The sequence below is a fragment of the Microcebus murinus genome, chromosome 3 (genome assembly GCF_040939455.1).
Source record: "Microcebus murinus isolate Inina chromosome 3, M.murinus_Inina_mat1.0, whole genome shotgun sequence".
In the NCBI taxonomy this organism is placed as follows: domain Eukaryota; kingdom Metazoa; phylum Chordata; class Mammalia; order Primates; family Cheirogaleidae; genus Microcebus; species Microcebus murinus.
The window spans coordinates 38,215,567-38,236,637 of record NC_134106.1 but is presented as its reverse complement, the minus strand read 5'-3'; the positions used below and the strand labels follow the sequence as shown (position 1 = coordinate 38,236,637).

Below are 21,071 nucleotides of genomic sequence, written 5' to 3'. Positions count from 1 at the left end.
CACCCCTCCAAAAGTAGGATAGTTGGCTGACTCAGATGAAGATTATATTAAGTTAGACAAGGTAAATAATTCGTATTTTCCCTCTTTTATTCTTTAACAACTACATTGAAACTAAGAAAGTAATCTGCATGGTCTACATCTACTCCACCATGTACTTGTGAACTAAAATAAAATCTTAAGCCCCTCACCCCCACCAGCTGACTGAATGGACCCCTCTTGGCCAAGGGGATATCCTAAAACTAAATTGCCTGAAACGAGGAAGGAGGTCAGACATGCCACATTATGCCCCCCTCCCTTCTTGCCTTCATAACCCATTAACAGGACTCTAGATATGCCAGACAAGCCTATGGGTCCTCAATTTACACAACAAATATGGGTCCAGTGGCTTGTCTCTAATTAACAGACCTCCTTATCTTAAAACATTCCAAGCCCAAGCTTCATATCTTTAACCAATTACAAGCCAAAGAATCTTTAAACCCACCTATACTAACCTGTAAGCCCCCCCCACCCCACCCCACTTGGAGATGGCCCACCTTTTCAGGCCAAACCAAAGTATGCCTTCCATGTATTGATTTATGACTTTACCCGTAACCCCTCCTTGAAATGTATAAAACCAAACCGTAACCCAACCACAGCGAGTCCACTTGCTCAAGACTTCTTGGGCATGGCTCTGGGTCATGGTCCTCAAATTGGGCTCAGAATAAATCTCTTTAAAATTATTTTACACAGTTCAGCTTCTTTTCCGTCACAACATACCCTCGAATTTTCAATGTAAGTAGCAGCCCATACACAATGTCATAATTATTTTTAAATATATAAAGAAAACTTCAACTTAATGAAAAAATGAGAAATGGTTGGTTATATTTTAATATGACATGGTATTTCTAATGCCTTCTAAAACTAAATTATTTAATGAAATAATTTATTTACATAATTAAATTATACAATAGACCTAAAGAAAGGATCTGCATGTCTAGGTTCTACAAAATTCCTAAAAGCATGCCATGAATTCAAAAAATTGTGATAATTTCTTATCATAATAGTTAATCAAAAGAAGATTAGGAATTAGTCACTTTTCAAACACTAAAATTCTGTGTATCAGTGAAATAAAAATATAACCCTGGAAATTTGTAATGGCTAGATGTAACTCTGTTAAGCCCTGCTAGCACCACTTTGGACTAAAGACTTAACCAATGTATTTATTATCTGAAGTACCAACAACAGCATGCCAGCCTAAGATCTAAAACAATACCAAGACTACTTCTGGCCTAATGAAGAGGCTTTGGGGCTATAACTTGTTTCTGATTTTAATCCTTAACCTGTAAAACAGACTTATTTCAACAAAACTATAACAATAAGGGCAATTAGAAGATATTATATGAATACACTTTAAAACTAATTTAATGTTAAAAAAGAGTCATAAAAAAAGTAAACTCTTGCCTGACAGATAAGAAGTTACATGTTGTGACAGGAGGCAAAGATGTTAGAAGGAAAGACAACAAAGATGCTTGAGAATCAAAGTTAGGAGGACTATAAATGGAAGAGCTACTGTAAAACCAATAGAAGAACCAGAAAAGGCAGAACCATAGAATATCACCAAGAGAAATCCACCATTCTTTAGGTGATACATCATTAACAAGGACTCTGAGATAGCTAATGACTCAAACTGTCACCATCAAAAACATTTGCTAAACCACACGGTCATGACACTAGTTGGACCTAAGTTACAACAAATTAAAAAGAACCGTGTTATAAAATTGGAGTTACACAAATTTTATAACTACAACCTAACAGCTTAATGAATGAGGTCATCAAAACATTCACTTAATAGAAAACAAGGTTCAATGAGTTCCCACAGTTCCATTGGCAGAAAAGAATTGCAATCAATGACACATTATAAATTCCTGACTTCTTTACCTAAGCTTACCCAGTAGGCCTACAGAACTCACTGTATTTTCAGTAGAATACCTGCAAACCAATTGTTAACATTTCAGTTCTAGAATAATAAAACTGCAACAAGGATCTCCCAATGACATTCAGAAAAATGAACACACTCACTCTAATTTGATATGCAAACCTAATTAAAGGTCCAAGGTATGCAGAAGAAGAATACAAAACATGAGAGCATCATTTGCACTAAGGCAGACTATTATTTGGCAGACTATTTAAGGCAGACTATTATTTGATCATGCATTTATCTAGGAATGTTTTATAGCCTGAAAGTGACTGCGTTAACAGCATGGAAAGAAATGGGCATACAACTGCCTACTTATACCTAATGAACCATAAAGAATAATGTCTAATATTTGTTGTGCCCTTACTATGTCCTAGGCATAGTTAATCCTTACCACTATGCTATGAAGTAGATACTTTTAATACATTCACTTTACAAATGAGTAAACTCAGGTACAGAATGGTTAAATCACTTGCCTGAGACCATGTTAAGTGGCTGAGATACAAATCCTGTCTTTCTCTATTATAATTATTATAGAAATTATGTTTCATTATTACCATGTAAATCTACCACTGCTCTTTTTAAAGGTACTAAATCCATTTTAACATAACAAAACCCCCACAATAACTGAAAATAATAATTTTCATATAATTTACTTTTGAATTCTGGAAAATCCTTAAAGCAATTAATTTTTAGCATAAAAAATACAGAATCCTACTCTACTCTAAGACATTCATACCATATTTTAATCTAGATGACAGTTTGTCTCTAATGAATGACAGGGAACTATCAGACCTTCCACTAGCAATGCAGTAGATTGTTTTAAACTTTTAAATGAAAGCTCACCCAACTTCACATCATTTCATGTATAGTCAACTTAAACTTCTCCATTCTTAGAAAGGAACAGTATCACAAATAATCCAAAAACCATTTATAGTTGGCATTAAAATGTTTCAGAAATAAACAATGTGAATGTGATAAAGCAGAAAAAACTCCAGAATGGAGTCCAGAGACCTACCAACCAATCCTGGTTCCACCACCAACTAGCAATGTAGTTAGTTCCTTTAACTACTCTGGGCCTTGGTTTCCTGATCTACAAAATAATCATCTCCACAGTCTACTCTTCCAGCTCTAAAAGAAATGTGACTCATACACATACATCTTTTTTCCAAGCTTCCCATTTTCATTCTTAGTTATTACCATTACTTCACAGCCAGTAAGTGTTATTTTTCCTTAGTTCTACAAAAGGAGAAAACAATCCAATTTAAACAAAGGTGAGAGGGGAAAGCTTTCCCGATCACTCCCTTGCCATAAAAGATTCCCAAGGTGAATAAAGTAGAAGCCATTATAATGTTAAAAGGTGTTAGGTTTCAATATTTTAGGCTACTCTTTTGCATGCCAGTACATTCTCCCTGAGGACACATAATAGTAAAATTCAAGGACAATGGGGAGAAAAAATATATAATTATCCATTAGTTGTTCAAACTAAGAAGGTACCAACTGAAAATATTAACCTTTTTGCAGAAATGTTTTCTATGATAAAATGCAAAATGAAACCTACGAATTTTTCTAAAATATGTCTGAGTACTCCCCTAATCAAACAACTTTCATTTTGTAAACTTTAAGTACTCTGCAAATGTAAAAACCCAGTAACATACATGATTAAGAAAATTTAAAGATTAAAGATCTAGCTGTGCAATTCTTAGCTTACTCTATTCAGTGAAATGAAGAACCTCCACAGTGGTTCTCTGGATTGCCACAGCCTTTTCTATGTTCCCAACCTAAATGCAAGATTATTAAAATTAAACATCTGACACTAAGATTACCAACTGCTGGAAAACTCAACCTGATTTTAGTATTGCTTTCTAGAACTGCTAGCTTACCATCTTCTTCCCAAGGCAAATTTAAAGTTAAAATATTTTAAAACTTCTATAAAATTTGTAGGTCAATTTTGCATGATCTTGTAAAGAAACAAGAAAGCACGTGAATTATCAATCTTCTAGAATAAAAGTCAGTGGTAAATAATAGTACAGTCCAGTCTAAATGTTAAATTCGGAAGAAGTAAGCACTGCTATAGGTGGAGAGGTTGCTACAAGAATTTTAAGGTGCAGTTACGAAAATTCTCGGCAAAACGAAGTGATAAAACACCATCAAGCATATGCATACATTTTTAAGGAAAGGATAACTAACAAAATCCAGCAGCCAGGCACCTTTTGGTTAGAATGCCAAAAGAAAATGTCAAAACCTCCTGTGACCCCAATCTCCAAAGCCTTTCAAAGTTCACAACCAAACCAAGATGTACTTACACCGCTTTTTAGCTTCCTTCTTTAAATACAACTCCCTCTCCACGAAGTCACTCTGCTTCAGCTTCAGACCCCAGCACCAAAGAGTATCTGGAGCCCAAGCAGTTGCAGAAGGGTCTTCTTGCGCCCGCCTCCGCATCCCTTACCATCTCGAGTTAAACCTCCCTCGGTGCTTTCACTTCCCCATCCATGCTCCCCGGTTCCCTCTCTCATCTCCCAGTGGACCTTTACTCTTCAACCTTGAGGACCCCCAGATGCGGCCCTTGGAACCCCAAGTGACTTGGCCGGTGCCCCATTCCCTGAAGCCTACTAACTGGTTCAGTCTCCGGTGGCCACCCCTCGACTCACCATGACCTGGATCACAAATGCCCTCCTACTGTCCAGGGTCGACCCTCTTCCCCTTAGGTACTCCATGTTCCTCCAGCCAGAAAAGCAATCTCACAGAAAAGCACCTAGGAGCAAGCTCCCACTACGTGCGGCGCGGTCTCTGCACCGGGCTCCGGGCCCGGGCTCGCCGTCCTCTTCCCGGCCAGCCCATCCCGGCCCGAGGGCCGGCGCTGCCTCAGCCGGGGTGCGGGGGCGACAGCGGGGGCGGACTGCGCCCAGCGCCCGCACCGGGACGCGGAGAGGCGGCCGCTAACGGCGGCGCGGGGGACAGGGAGCAGGCGGCGGGCCGGGCGCGACCGCGGGGACACTCACCGGTCCAGGCGCGCAGGGCGGCCTCATCCAGGGCACCTGCGGCCAGGCAGGACGGGCCCGGACAGCGCAGTCACCGACAGGGCTAGTCCGCCCGCCCTCTGGTGTGTCCCGTCCCCTCCGACTGCTCAGCGAGCGCAGCCTCGCTTCCTCCGGACGGAGCCCGGGGACCCCAGCTCCGCCGGATGCCCCCGCCAGGCCCCCACCCCCTTCCCGGGCCGCCTCCCCCTCTTCACACTCTTCCCCTCCCCCCTCCCCCCAACCCCCACCGGAATGGAAAATACCTCCCCGGGCGGGGGACTGGGAGCGGGCGGGGGCACGCCTCTCTGAAGAGCAGCCTACCGTGACCAATAGCAGGCGGGGTTTTGGAGGGGCGGGATTCCTAGCGGCCAATCCGGAGGCGTGTAGGTGAAGGCCGAAGGAGGGAGGTAGCGAGCAAGAGGTGGGCGGCCCGGGAGTCAGGGAGGTCGGGCCGCTCGGGTGCGCGCTATGCGCGGCTGCCATTTTGGAGTCGGGCAGCTGCGACGGCGGCCGGGTCCGGCCTGGGGAAAGGGAGGAGCCAGTCAGGTGGGAGAGAGGTAGTCACGTGGTCCTGAGGGGCGGGGTAAAGCGGGCTGTGGCCCGAGGGGAGGGGGCGGCGGCGACGAGTCAGGGTGGCTAGGGGAATCACGTGGTCGGAGAAGGGTCAGCGGTGGGTTTGGGGGTGGGAGGTCAGCCTGAGGTGGGAGAAGGGAGAAAGCTGTGTCCCGGGTTTCAACTCTTTTAGGGAGAAGGGGAGGGAAATGCTGAATGGAGGGCGTGAGTGCCGGGTAGGAAAATGTGAATGAGCCTCCCTGGCGCCCTTCAGCATAGAGCCACCCAGTTACCAAGTTCCAAGATCCACGGGAACTGAGAACCTCGTTTAATTCAAGTATTTCCATCCCCACTCCCAGCTGCCACAAAAAATGGCTCACAATTCTGAGGGAGGGTGTTCTGTCTTCCCACGTTTGGCCTGCGCTTTATATGGAAGGGCCCCCGCCTAGAAATGACTGAAAGGGTAGAGGAAGAGAAGCACAGTTCAAGGACGGTGACGCCTGCAGGGCTCTTTCCATCTGGCCTTTTAGAAACCTTGTCATTCACAAATTTACTGGTCACTTCGTAAGTGTTAAGCATCCCCATGATCGTGTTTCAGCGCCTCCAAACTTAAATAAAATAAATCAAAAACCTTGCCTGTGAGACACTGTCTAGATTTCATCCTTTATTTCAATTCATGTCTCATGTACAGGCTAAATTATTCTCCCTGTTAATCTGCTAATGCTCCTCTTAAGGTTACCAGTGACATCCATATGACCAAGTTCAAAGGTCACTTTTTACCTGATCTCTTGTGGACTTGAAGCTTTTCTCCTCCCCAATGCACCCCTTACCCCACTTTCCCTGTCACCATAACCCCTCAGATGGTCTTCTCTTCAGTTAATCTTTCTAAATCTGTTCTCTGTTTACTCTGAATAGAGTCCTGGGATCTGATCCTCAGTCCTCTTATTCAGGGACACCCAGTCATCCTGCTGCACACTAGGTAATCTAACCATTCTGATGGCCCAACAGCTGAATGTACATTTAATGAGGTCTAGCTCTGCATATACAAGTGCTTTTTGGACATCTGCGCTTGTATGACAGCCTGAAGCGTCCAGGTAGGAACTAATAAACCTGCCAAGGTCCACAAAACCTGCTCCTTCTCCTCTGTTCCTTACCTTCCTTGACAGTATCACCATCCACCCATTTGCCCAAGCCAGTAACTTAGGAGTGATTCTCCATTGCCACATCCTCGCTGCTCTGACATCTCTCCACCCCTTCTAACTTGATGTGTTGGTTATATTTACTAAATGCCCCCACCTCTTCATTTCTACTGCCACTGCCTCACTTGCATCATGTATCCATTGGGCCAATATTTACTGAGCACCTTACTCTGTACCAGGCATTGTTTGAGATGCTCAGGACACAGTGGTGAACAAAACTGTCAAGGTTCCTGAGTGAGGCGAGACAAATGGTATATGAGTAAGTTAGTAAATAAACAAGGTAATTCAGGAGGTGATAAGTGTTATGAAGGCAATAAAATATGGAAACGTATAAGAACCTCCTGAAGTTGTTGCTCAGCTCTTCACTGCAGTCCCTGCCGCTTCCTTCTCATCCTTTCTTCTTATTCTCCAAGAGGAGATTGCCCTGATCTTTTCCCATGGAGTACAGGACTTTCCTCCATCTTTATGTTTTTATATTACAGCTGCTTGACTACAAATCCCCCAACTAGCTGATACGCTATTTGAGGTCAGGGATCATATCTTATACATCGTTGTACCCCCACAGTGCCTTGGCTTACAGTAGGTGCTCACAAAATGAGTGTCAAATGAATTGGTGGGTCGACTGATATCTGAAACAGGCTACCACAAAAGCATCTCCAGCCCAAATTAGAATGGGAAGGTGGGTGAACACACCCATTTGAGTGTAGTGGCAGTGGTGCCTCTAGGCAAGGGACAGAATTATGAATGAGATCACTTTTTTTGGTCCCTTTCCGCCCTAGGATTCCATAATGCTCTGTCCCATGCATGGCAATAGTTGCTTCATAAATATTACTTTTCTTGACAGTGCCAAGTACATGTGGGCAATTTAAAAGTACTCTTTGTTTCTGACGATGAGCTTCAAACCCAGAGAACTCTGGGTGAATTGCCAGGATAGGCCCTGCAGGAGAAGATTGCAGTTGCCACTTCACTTTGTATTTCCAGGCCCTTGGGTATTGCACCCCAACAAGGAGTGAGATGATGCCAGTTCCGTCATAGTCATTGTAATTAAATCCAAGTTCTGGCAAAGGGCAGTACATAATTATGAAGTGTTATTATGGTTTTTATCATTATTAGGCACCAAGCTGCCCAGCCCTGGAAACCACAGTAGTAAAACAGTGAGAAGCCAAGCTCCTCTCCCAGCTGGCATGAATCAATACCAGGTGTATTGGCACATCGTCTTGCAGCTCCACATTCATCAAGATGAGACCTCTGTCCCCTCTCCTTGGCAAAAGAAAATTGTAAATGGATGGAAAGAGGAAATATGAAGAAAGACCTTTGCCACCTCTTCTGAATCAAATTTCTTTTTTTTCCTCTTCTGAGAACATTCTCTTCTCATCTACCTATTTATTGAATAAATCTTTTTCAACTTTATCCTTGGCCGGCTAGCTTCCTAAACATCATTCCACAATGTCTTCTGAGGATATATAGCATTGTATTAGTTAGGGTGAGAATACAAAGCACAAGGAAGAGTGCTTTTACTTTCAAGAAACTTTTAGACTAAATAATTCAGAAAGGATAGTCAGAATTGACAAGAAACCTGCCATTTATTAAGCACTTACTCAATGCCACACTTGACATTTCCACATATGCTCTCTGACTCAATTCATACCATCCTGCAAGGTAGGTTTCATTATCCCCATTTTCTTCAAGGTCACAAAGACTTAGCAAATGACAGAGCTGAGATTCCAACATAAATATATAAATTCAGTAATTGTGTACTCATGGTGCATTTGTCCCTACTTGTAGCTGAAGATAAGTATCAGATTTCACCTCTTTCTGTCAAATTAAAATGGTTTCTTGTACAGAGTAGATTTTAAGCTGAGCACTGAAAGGACAATTCAGAAGAGATGCTGTGGGAATTGTGCCAAATGAGGAGGCCAAATTGGCCATAAGCCTAAAATCAATCAATAAGGAAAGATTTCTTGTTCAGCAATGAGTCATATCATATTCTTCAAGTACCTTTATTGTCTCAGCTACTCCAAATGGGGAAGTCAGCTCGTGTGGTACTGGGTTGGAAGGCATGGGCTGAAGAAGGATGTGGTGAGGATGGAAATGGGTGGTTTGAGGGGGGAATAACTCTTTGAATGGCAGACTCCCCAAATGGCCAATAAACTGGAACATCTACCAGTGGCTTCTGAAACAACTAAAACTGTGGGAGTTTTTCTGCTGCCAATCATTTGTTTTTAACTGATGTGTGTAGAACAATTCCCCACTTTCTTCTGTTTTCTAAAACAATTGATTAACAATTTTTTAACTGTTTAGTACTTACTATGCTATACAAGGCAGTTTGCTTCTACTATTTCTAGTGGAATATTTTTAAGGGATTTAAGATTCAATAAAATATACTCATTTTGAGTGTACCAGTTTGATCTGTTTTGAGACATATATACCCTGTAACCACTACCATAATCAAGAAATAGAACAGGTCTAGCACCCCAAAAAGGTTTTCTTGTGTCCTTTTGCAGTAGAAATTTTAATACAACTTGTATTTTAATGACTCTAAAATCTAAATCCCCAGCTTCCACCTTGCGTTCAAAGTCTTGACCCACGTTTTTAGCTACCAGCTTGACATATCTACCTGAATGTTACAAACGGGTATCTCAAACCAAACACGACTAATGGCAAATATTTTATCTTAACTACAAGAAAACTCCCATCTCTCACCTACATTTCCTTCTCAAACCACTTTTTCTGTTCTAATTCGATTGAGGTAATCATCTACCAAATTTTCTAAAATAATCTTTTCTCCTCCCTCTCTTCCACCGCTCAAGGTCGATAAGTGATTCTGACTCACACATACATTTTTAAATGGCTCCTTTCCATTTTCACTATTCTCATTCAGACACTTATCTCGCTTGCATGATTGCAAAAAACTCTTAACTTGTTTCTTCATGCTCCGGTTCATCCACCAATCTGCCACACTAATTTTCTTTTGAAAGCCCAGGTCTGACTGTTCCAGTCTCATGGTTTCATGGACTGCCCAGCTGCATATGAAATGGCACTGAAAATCTTTCACAAGATTGCCTCAACCACCCCCTCTGGACTTCTCTGCTCGTCACTACATAGAGTATACTGTTCATTCTCATCTTTCTGTGACTTACATCAAATCTTTGCCTGCAATGTGCCTCCTCCTGCACCTGAAAACTCTTCATGTTTCACAGCCCCATTTAAATGACTTTCCCTTGGTGAAGCCTTCCCATACCTCTCCAATAAAAATAGTCCTCCTCTCTGTTGCGCCGAACCTCCAATGGCATGTTGCACATACATTAATCACATTAAATAGACAGGGTAGTGAAACATAACAGGAGAGCTGAGTCAGAAGATCTGAGTTTAAATGAAAAATCTCATTCATCATTCACTGTGTCATCCAAGGCAATTCACATAACCTCTCTGAGCCTTGATTATTTCACTTATAAAATTGTGATTAAAAACAACTATAATAATACCCTACCTCATAGGACTCTAGTGATCAGATGAAGTAATTATAAATGTGAACGTGATTTGTACTATGTAGATATTAGATATTGTGATTACAAATCTATTTCCTGATAGACTTTGAGGGCCCTGAGTAAAAAACCAATGTCTGACCATCTTTATATGCCTTCTACCTAATATAGTGGTTGGGCCTGCCTGTTCCATAGATTAGTTTATGACATAAGTTTCCATTTTTTTGTAGAGTCATATTATCCCAATTATTCCCTCAATTAACTCTCTTAGCCTACTTTCTATAAGGTTTCTTCAAAAGCCAATCATGACATTATCATTTCTTTTTATAATTGTTTATTACCTTTATAATTAGTCACATAAAAAGTCTCTGAAGAAATGAAATAAATATTCTATCCATGTTTAATTTTAAAGGCCTTTATTTGCTCAACAAAAACTTTTTAGAGCCATTATGCACCCAGCCCTGTCGTAGGCACTGGGCATACGGAGATGAACAAGAGACTTCATAAAACTTACATTGATGGTAGGAGACAATAAGCACAAACCAACAAATAAAGATTTTAATCTATATAGTCAGTGGTGCTACAAATAGAATAGAACAATGATGTAACTGGAGTGGTCATGGAACCCACACTGAGGTCATGTTTTTGAGCATTGATGATTAGAAGGAGACAACCATACAAAAATAAGGGAAGGGCATTTCAGGCAAAAGGAAGCAAACAGAGACCCTGAGACAGAAGCAGGCAAAGCAGATGTGCATGGCAGGGAGGTCTGTGTGGCATGACGGAAGTGAGAATGGTCGTAGGAGTTGAAATCAAAGAAGTAGATTGAGGGGATAGATCATACAGGGCTTTGAAGGTCAGGGTAGAGTTTGAATTTTATTCTAATTATAATAGGAAGCCATTGAAGCAGGATGCAATATGATTTAATTTCACCCCAGCTGCATATGGAGAATGCATTCCAGGGGCAGTGACGGAGGATCAGACGGCAGTGGCTCAGACTACAGATGTTAGTGGTCTGGATTAGGGTGGTAGTGCTGAAGATAGTGATGAGAAGTCAGTGTTAAGGTATATTTTGAAGGTAGAATGAAAAGATCTTACTGACTGATTTTTAATGGGGTGAATGAGGGAAAGACATTAAATATAACTCTTGGGATTTGGGCCTAAGTAGTGAGGTGGATGAAAGTTCGGTTTATTGAGTGCCAATTCTGTGCCAGACACCGTGCTAGGCTCTGAAAATACAAAACTCAATGGATAAGACTCCTTGCCCTCAAAAACCTCACAGTCTAGTGGGAAAGACTGCTTCCTTCCCTGGTAATTCCCATGGAATGTTTTAAGCACGAAGAAAGCTATGCACTGGTTACAATGAGAGCACCAAGAAGGAACCCCTAGCCCAATCCAGACAAGGTGCTCAGCAAGTGAAAATGAGAATCAGTGTGGTCTGGGCCTCTGCTGTAGCCCCTAACTTAAACCCTACCAACGGTAGGGTTGAGGGTGTGTTCAGGTTTTTCATTGTTATTTTAATAATAGCTAAACTTTTATGAAATTACCATATGACTCCAGAATGACCTCTCTCAAGATTTTTTCTTTTTAGTAGTTATTTACTTATATTTAACTAAGCTTATATACTTGCATGTTTCACAAATCAAAACGAAATACACTAGTTCCCCCTTGTCCATGGTTTCTGTTACCTGTGGTCAACCAAGGTCTGAAAATATTCAACGGAAAATTCCAGAAATAATTCATAAGTTTTAAATTGTGAAATCTCCTGCCATCCTGCTCCTTCCCTCTTGGGACATGAATCATCCCCTTGTCCAACACAGCCTACCCTCCCATTTGTCACTGAGTAGCCCTCTGGGTTATTAGATCGATCGTCACCATATCACAGTGCTCATGTTCAAGGAACCCATATTTTATTTACTTAATAATGACCCCAAAGGACAAAAGTAGTGATGCTGGCAATTCGGATATGCCAAAAAGAAGCCAGAAAGTGGTTTCTTTAAGTGAAAAGGTGAGAGTTCTAAAGGAAATTTAAAAAATCATATAATGAGGTTGCTAAGATCTACAGTATGATATTTTGAGAGAGACCACATTCTACATAACTTTTATTACAGTATATTGTTATGATTGTTCTATTTTATTGTTAGTCTTTGTTGCTAATCTCTTACTTTGCCTAATTTATAAATTAAACCTTGTCATAAGTGTGTATGTATAGAAAAAAACACAGTCTGTATAGGGTTCAGTGCCATCTGCAGTTTTGGGCATCCACTGGGGGTCTTGGAACATATGCCTCAAGGATGGGGGGAACTGCCACAAAAGTTGGAGTAAGATGTCTCTCTCCCACCCTACCTCTTCCATCGAGGTCTCCCCCAAACTCACCCTTATACGTAGAGAGAGCTATTTATATTGGTTTCTCTATGTATCCTTCCAGTGTTTTTCATGCAAGCACAAGAAATTCTTATATTCTCTTCCCCTTTCTTACACAGAGGTGACATATTGTATCCCCTGATCTGCATCTTGCTTTTTCTTCTAACAATATACCTTGGAGATCTTTTGTATCAGTACAAAGAGATCTCATTCTTTCAACAGCTGCATAGCCTTACACTACAGGATATGCCATAGTTCATTTAAATATTCCTCTACTGATGGGCAGTTAGGTTGTTTCCATTCTTTGCTGTTCATTACAAATGATGCTGTAATGAATAACCTGGCATATATGTATGCAAGTATATCGTTACAATAAATTCCCAGAAGTCTCCAAAACTTTAATAAATTTCAATAAAATCTTCTAACGGAATGTTCTAAAATGGTGTGACTCCAAATTAGAGCTCCACTTTTCAAGGATTAACAGGATTAACTTTCATATTCGATTAATAGTAGCTCATTCTGTGGCCTGCAAATTACATCTCTGTATTTCTTCCAATAAGGACATTTTTAAAAAATATTTAATCTACCTCTCCTACAACCAATAATAGTTGGCATGATGCTTAAAAAAAAAGAAGAAAAAAAAAATCCAGAGACTAAAATTCAGTTTAATTATGCCCCAGCTAATGAATTGCAAGCTCTAAAAAATACTTGCGTTTTCTTAATTCAACGTATGGAAGCGTCTCTGGAATGAAGTCTCAAATAGGGATGATAGGTTTGGAGTGGAGAACTTGTAAGGTATTCCCTGCCCCCAAAAGCTTTAGTGCTACCCTAGACCCAGGGCCAAATACCCTTTAGCCATTTTTCATTAGCATCCCTTCTCATTTCCCTTTGTAATTCTTCATTTTCCCATAGTTGCTTTTGGAAATTTAGGGCTTGGTGAAGTGGGTAGACTTTTGTAAATGTGATTTATAACCAGGACTCGTCCTGGCTAAGTGAGATCTCAACGTTAAAACAGATAAAGACAGCCATGGCTGGGTGAAGAAGTGTCACATATTCTGTGTTCTCAGAAAGATGTAAAAATATCACAGGACCTCTCTTTCTACAATCAAGGCAAACCAGTTCTTGTTGTTGGTGCCAAGATAAACTGCTGCTGGAGCCCCTTCTGCCTTTTTTTTTTTTGAGACAGGGTCTCATCCTGTTGCCCAGACTAGAGTGTGATGGTGTGATTATAGCTCACTGCAACCTCAAACTCCTGGGCTCAAGTGATCCTCCCTGAGCCTCCAGACTAGCTAAGACTATAGGCAGTGCACCACCATTCCCAGCTAATTTTTAAATTTTTTGTAGAGACAAGGTCTTGCTAAAGCTATCTTCCAGCCTCAGCCTCTCAAAGTGCTGGGATTACAAGTTTGAGCCAAGGTGCCCAGCCTCTTCTTGCCTTTTGAAAGAAACATGGGCAAAGACTTTCGATTTGGGGCTTAGAAACCAACCACTCAGAGCTCACCTGAACCAACTAATCAGAGTTCACCTGTCTTAGCCAATCAGGGCTTAACCGATTACAAATCAGGGTTCACCTGTGTCAACTAATCACAACTAAGCAAATTTTAAGCCTTCATTTGCGTAAAGGGACCTGATTGGGAACCTGGGTGGGAATTTTTTTTGCCATAACTCTCCTTCCAACCCTCTATTTCTTCTCTGGAATGCACCTTCCTTTTACACTGAAGGCTAAATTCCGTGTAAATTGTTCCCTGGAAAAATATTTTCCTCCAAATTCCTTTTCAGAGAACTTTTGTTCACGTATCTTTATGCTAGTTCCCTTGAGCCCCCCAAAAGACCTTTTCTTATTTATTAGATTCTAGATATATGAGACCAGGATGGAAGAATCCTAGAACACATAATTTACATGAGATCTTTGAGAGAATATATACAGTTGCAGAAATCTGTACTTGTGATATGGCAGTGAGAGCTGCCATTTAAAAAAATATGTGAATCTTAAGAAGCTAGCCCAGCCACATTACTATCATTCTTAGAAAATATTACATACTATGTAGAACTCTTTAGTTCCATTTCATGTGAATGGAAGTTTTTGATTTTGGGTTTTTTCTTGTTTAATTATAGCATAAGAGAAATGTTGAAAAATAGAACATGTGGTTAACAAGATACAGCAAATAACCATCCAGAAAGCTTATCTTAGCTTCAATGCTCTTCAAGAATCACAGAATTTACAAATTGTAGAACTGTCCAATCTCTCTGAAGAGTATCTAGTCCCAGCTCTAATTGAAACTATCTTCAATTTTTTTTTAATCCCCTAAATGTTTTCCAGGATATCTTCCATTTTTAAAATGTCTCACTTAAAGATTCCACAGTCTCTCTTTTGGCCATTATCTATTTTTTTCTTTAGCTGGTGAGACTTTGACTCTAACTTAGGCTATATTAAGAATTCTTTCTTATGTGAATATTTGATGAAATTGTTTGTGCACCTGGTCCCAGTATATGTAGAAAACATCAGTTCTGCTCGCTACACTCTCATTTCTTCTGGGGACTATAGTCCTCCCTTACTCTTTGTCAGTGGCCTTGAGAAGGGGAATTATGTCCCCACCCCTAGTCCCTACCTCCCTGCCTTAGAGGTGAAGCATATGACCTTGGTCTAAACTGTCTCACATGTCCTATTCCCTTGGCCACTCTAATCAATTCCGGACCTAGGAGAAAAAGTCAACTCTGGATTTGTGCCTAGGTGTAAGTAGTCCCTGGAGTTGCTCGCATCCATAATGGGCACACAAAGGAGAACTTGCCTAAGAATGGAACAAACATTTAAGATGCTGAATTGAGAAATCGAGAGACAGAAAGCAGGCCCTGGGTCATGTTGTTTGAGTCCTGGATCAACCTTCTCCTGAACCACATATTCTAAATTATTCAGTTACATGAGCCAATAAATTCACCTTTTTGATTAAGCTAGTTTGGATTATGGGTTTTTTTGTGTGTATTATTTTGCTTTTATCTCTGGCAATCAGACAATTTTTGGTTGATGCAATATCTTCAGACAAAATTAGACAAATTAAACTCATTGTGTTCCCATGGTTTGACAAGTGATTTCTCCAGTTGATTCCTAGATTCTGCTATTCTTGGTGGGAATGACGCTACCATTGCACCATACCCACGGACTGAACACCAATCCAGAATTCCCTCCCCTTCCCCCAATGACTCCTCTAGTTCTATGCTTAAACCCAGCCCACTGGTGAAGTTAAAGAAGGAAGGGAACAGATGGCAACTTGAGGGAATTAAGCCAGTTTACTTTGGGGGTCAGTTTCAGTTCACTTTCAGCAGTGAATGAAGTTGTTTGAATCAATTTCTGGTTCAGGCCTGCAATCATCTGGACTGATCCACAGTTCTTTACATGGGAAAAATATTTGGGGGTTTAAAGTTTTGTTCCAGTTTGAGAGAACTATAAAACATGGAATCAAGTTGCACCTGTCTCACTAGGCCTTTTGTACTGGGCAGGATAGGGGGCAATTTGTAATATATTTAATAACTTAAAAATTCAGTCTACACTACATCCAAAATGAGCAGTGTCATAGAGCCCACCTTTGGGATTTACTTTTAATATTTCTAATTCACAAGAGAGCACAGTTTGAAATATATATATATAGTATATATATCATAGTATATCCATTAAGTTACTAAAATATAGATTAAAACATCTTTTACAATTTCTACCTCTTTTAAAGGACCATATTTTTAAAAAGGCAAAACATTTACAGTCTCTATTTGAAAATTATTTTGAGTTAGACTCATATTTCATCAATGTTTTAGGGCCCTAAGATTTAGTGAGCAGTCTTAGGACAGAATTATTCTCTGGAAAATGTCATTAAAAATAAAAGCTCAGAATATCAACTTTATATCAATAGCAATCATCCATTTTTAAGCTACTTCAGATAATCAGACTGATAATGCTCTGATGTGAAGTATCCTTTGTTTCATTGCTTCCATAATTTTTAAAAAATTTCAAGACATTTACAAAATGCTCAGTTTGTTCCAGCATGTATTTTGTGAGCGGGTTGTATGCAAACAAAAGATAAAATGACAGATGCAATCTATATATTTTACAAAAACATATCTTGCTTATGCATGTGTAAGTAGGAAGTCAAATTTGACAAGATGCAAAAAGATATCTTACAGATGGCACACGTGAGCAGGACAGGTCTTCCCAAACTGATGGAGCTATAAAAGAAGTTGTCATTGAATATGTGGACATCTGTTATACCTGTTCTTCTGCAAAGAAATGCCCTCTTGTAACTGTGAACAGACCTTCAGAATCAGAGCCCAAGGTTAGCTGAGCTTAGTACAATTTTCCATTAGTTCATGATAGATTATGGCTACCAAAATGGATCACATATCTTTTTGTGGTTCTTCTGAGATTTTTACATTTCCCTTCACTCTGTGTTATTTAAACTTAAAGTTTAAGATTTAAATCCTTTTATTTGGCCCTCAAAAGAATAACCATAATTAATCTTATAGCATTAAATTCATTGGCAATCTGCTTTGGAGGGAATAAACTCATGTTCTGCAAAAGGGCTTGAATATACAGAATTTCAATGCTTCAAATGATGTAATTTTCTATAATATTTAGCCTGCCATTTTTAGTTTGGTATTCGTATAATAGGAGATTTCGAAGAAAAAGCTAAAGAGAGGCTAATTTGCCTGGTAGTGCTTCTGTTCTTTTGTTCTTTTAGAATCTAAAATTAACCAACATCTGCAGTGTCAACAAGGACTCCATATGGCATTCAAGTTTGTACTTTTCCTAAATAATGCATTTGAGGCAATGTAATCTGAGAGGAATTCTGAGGTAATAATGAGCAGAATGCTTTATACTATATCTCACTTTATGGTTTCAAAGTGATTTAACAACCAGAACCTTATTTTGATCCTCAAAACATTAAGAGTTAAAGAGATCAGATATTTCTTTGTTCCTGTTGAACAGATGAGAAAGCAGAGGTCCAGAGTATTGAAGAGATATGGCCATAGTCACAAACCTGGTAAGTGGCAGAGTGAGAATTAAGCTGAGGCCACCTGGTTTCTAATCCAATGCCTTTTCTGCCATATTACTAGAATCAAGTTATTGATTGGCAACCCATGTTAAAAATACTGTGTTTTCAAAATAATAGATCCAACAAATAACTCTGTAGGAAAATAGAAAGAACTCAATACCAAAAACTAAATAATAAATATGCTGATTTTCTAAAGTTTAATCTATTTAATTCAAACAACTAATGGAATTTTTTTTTTTTTAAGTTTTAAGTAAACTCTGGTTTCTTTGGTGTCAGCAACCTCTAATGCTGCTTCCTGCCAGCTTTCCACTTGGTAGGAGATGCTTCCTAAAGATGCACTTTTGTGAAACCTCTTCAGAACCAGCACAGACCAACCCAAATAGATATGATTCTACAGAGGTTCATCTAGTTTTAATCTTGTGATTTCCTGTTTTACCTTCCAAAAATTTTTTTTACCAAAATACTTTTTCTCCTTGTGAAATTGTACCTCAAAAATCTTTATTAGTCATATCTAAAAAATTCAAAAACTTTCCTGTAAGAGATGTTGCAACTAAGAGTATTTTTCTTGCAGTAACAAATATAATTTACGTCTACCTGAGTTTTGAAACATTTCATTTCAATTCAAACTTCTGTAAATTTCTGCATTGTAGCAATCAAAATTTCTGGGGCAAAAAAGAAAGTCATTTGACGTTAAGTAATGTATTTGAAACATAGCTTGTGACCAATACACAGGCATAAACCTAGAAGGACCCATTTTTTTTGAAGTATAAATAACGCTATTGCCAATCCATACTCTATAGAAATGTCTAGCTATGCAATATTACCTTTTCTATTTTAAAATGCAGTGAAATTCAATTGCTTTCAATTCTTGAAAGTTTGAGGCTTAAAAATTTTGCATGCTGGCATTCTTGAAGAGGAGCGCTGTGAGTTTGCAATATCAAAAAGGCTTTGGCATTCTCAAGCATTGACAGGCAGATATACTTCCAACAAGTGGAAACACAGGACTACTGGCAAAAGGAGCAGACAGCAAGAATTTTAATCACAATTTGGCTTGGTCTATGCTGGTTCTGAAGAGGTTTCACAAAAGTACATCTTTAGGAAGCATCTCCTACCAAGTGGAAAGCTGGCAGGAAGCAGCGTTAGAGGTTGCTGACACCAAAGAAACCAGAGTTTACTTAAAACTTAAAAAAAAAAAAATTCCATTAGTTGTTTGGATATGTCTCAAAGAACCACAAACAGAAAAGCAATATTTAAATGCGATACTGTCCAAACATTCTTGCAACTCTAATATCCTACCTACTCTGCGGCTGGGATTAGTGGAAATAACACTAAACATTTTTGAAAAGGTCAGCTAACCCAAGTAGAATGCTATCTCTCCATGCATGAGCATACCTAGACGTGGGAGCAGTGAAAAAGAGACAGCGAGAAAGTGAGGAAGAGGGAGATGTGGAATGTACAAGGACGTGGGAGGAAGGGGGGGGAGTTGGAGAGTTTGGATGGGAAAGCCTTGCGAGAGGGCAGGTTTAAATCACTTGAGGAGACAGTAACTCTGGCTCGGTGTGGAGCGTGTGAGGAGGGAGCCACAGGTGAGAGGGGAGAGGCTGTGGTGGTAGCAGCCAGAGGCAGTCTGCTGGCAGAGAGATGGGGGATGCAGAGGCGGGGCAGGAGGAACAGCATGAGGAAGGGAAGTAGCGAAGGCACCACAAGAACCTACACTGTCCTACCAGTGCTTGCCTAATGGTTCTTCCTCAGCCAAGGGGACCAGATAACTCAATGGGATTTGGTGCAGAAAGAAAGATCCGTCAAGCTGGTGTCATTGACTAACCACATCCACAAAGCACATCATTAATCCACTATGATCAAGCTGGGGGGATTATGGTGAAGGGTTCTGAATATCTCCCTCTTCATCCCTACCAAAATCTGGAATTCTTATTCTATTGAGCTATTATGCCAGTTTTAACACCTTTCTCGTGTTATGTTTAAAAAAATAAATACATTTAAGAAAGCCATTTAAAAATTATGCACAGTTGCAGCCTGGAAAACTTAAGGTGGCGCCTTATAGTGTCGATTTTAGGAGCTTTATTTGGTGCATTTAACGCAACTGGTAATTGCAAAATCCACTTCACCTGTGTAAGTGAAATATATAGACTGTTATCTTGTTGGCCCTATGAAATTCTGCACATGATACTTAGTATATACTTTACCTTCATTAATTACTTCTGGCAAGATGTTCTGCCTTAGCACTCAATTGCATTCTTTCCCTTTCTTTCCTGTTCATTATGCTTTAATTCTGAGGACCATATGAGGGTAGACTATATTACCTTTTAAAAATTACAAAAATTTATATAGGCAAACCATTTTCTTAAAGTTTATGGCCAAATGTTAAAATGTTATTTTTCATACCATTTATAATCTTGTCACAATCCACTTAACAAAGTTTGGTTAGATTTCAGTGAAAATTATCTTCCACAGTAGTGGTTTTTTTTTTTTTTTCTTCCTGGGATGGGGGGGTAACTTTACTACAATTAGTATGTATGGTGCAGAATTTCATGCAAATGAGGTTTGCCAGCAGTGTGACAATTTAAACGTATTTAAACAAAAACAAAAAATATGAATGCACAAATTTGCTGCTGCTTAGATCACTGCAGCTTCTAGGACCCAGTTTCTTTTACTAATTTAAAAACAAAATGAAAAAAAAAAAAAGAACCTACACTGTGGTTTTCTTTTCCCTTATTGAGGCAGATCCAGTGTTTGCCCACCTTTCCTCCCATTGCCACATCTCTGCTCCCCACTGCAAAAAAAAAAAAAAGAAAGAAAAAAAAAAAAAACATGTGTTCACAGGCTCCAGTTTGTTTAACTTAGTTCTATCTGTCCACAGAGTGATTGTGAAGATGGGGACTGGTAATCATTCAGCAATGACTTCAGTGCTAATCAATCAGAATTGGAATGATAGAACTTTGTTCCCAGCCAATCCACCCACAACCACAGATCTCTGTGCTACAGCAGAGTAACACAGACCCTTGGCTTTTCCGCTGCTGATTAATGGATTGACAGAAAAGTGTTGGAAGGGCCAACGCAATTCCCACAATAACCCAACTCTTTTCAGCCAGATTGGCTGAAGAAAAAAGCAGCTGATCACGTCAAATCAAGTTAGCCAATATCTGTATTGTCTGCCTGAATTATAAAGCATAACATAGAGCATCCTGTTCTCTCGTGGTTCATTATTAGAAGAGGAAGAGGAAGTATTGGAATGTGCCTACAATATACAAGATAACTAGACAACTGCACCATTGGAACATGTTGTTTGTACACTGATACAGTTATGATTACTCTCAAAGTTAGACACAGTACCACTCCCTGTTGCCCTTCTTGCTTAGATGTAGCTGAACAGTGACTCTCAGGGACAGTGGGAGAAGGGCAGAGCCTTGCCAGCTGAGGCTGAGAAAGACCAAAGA

General features: G+C 39.8%; 1 protein-coding gene and 1 long non-coding RNA gene across 5 annotated transcripts in view; one reads left to right on the top strand and one right to left on the bottom strand.

Annotated features, from left to right (window-relative positions):
* The window catches only part of SOCS5 (suppressor of cytokine signaling 5), a 64,335-nt gene extending 58,861 nt beyond the window's left edge, over positions 1-5,474 (bottom strand). The window contains exon 1 of one of the 4 annotated variants that reach the window (XM_076000719.1): positions 5,296-5,474. The gene's annotated coding sequence lies outside the window, so the exon portion shown is untranslated. The other 3 variants (XM_020288583.2, XM_076000718.1, XM_076000717.1) reach the window with 3 other exon arrangements.
* On the top strand, positions 4,972-8,135 carry LOC105866475 (uncharacterized). The gene is made up of 2 exons (XR_002224301.2): positions 4,972-5,057; positions 7,839-8,135. It is a non-coding gene; the product is annotated as an uncharacterized LOC105866475 (long non-coding RNA).
* The last annotated feature ends 12,936 nt before the right edge of the window (positions 8,136-21,071 follow it).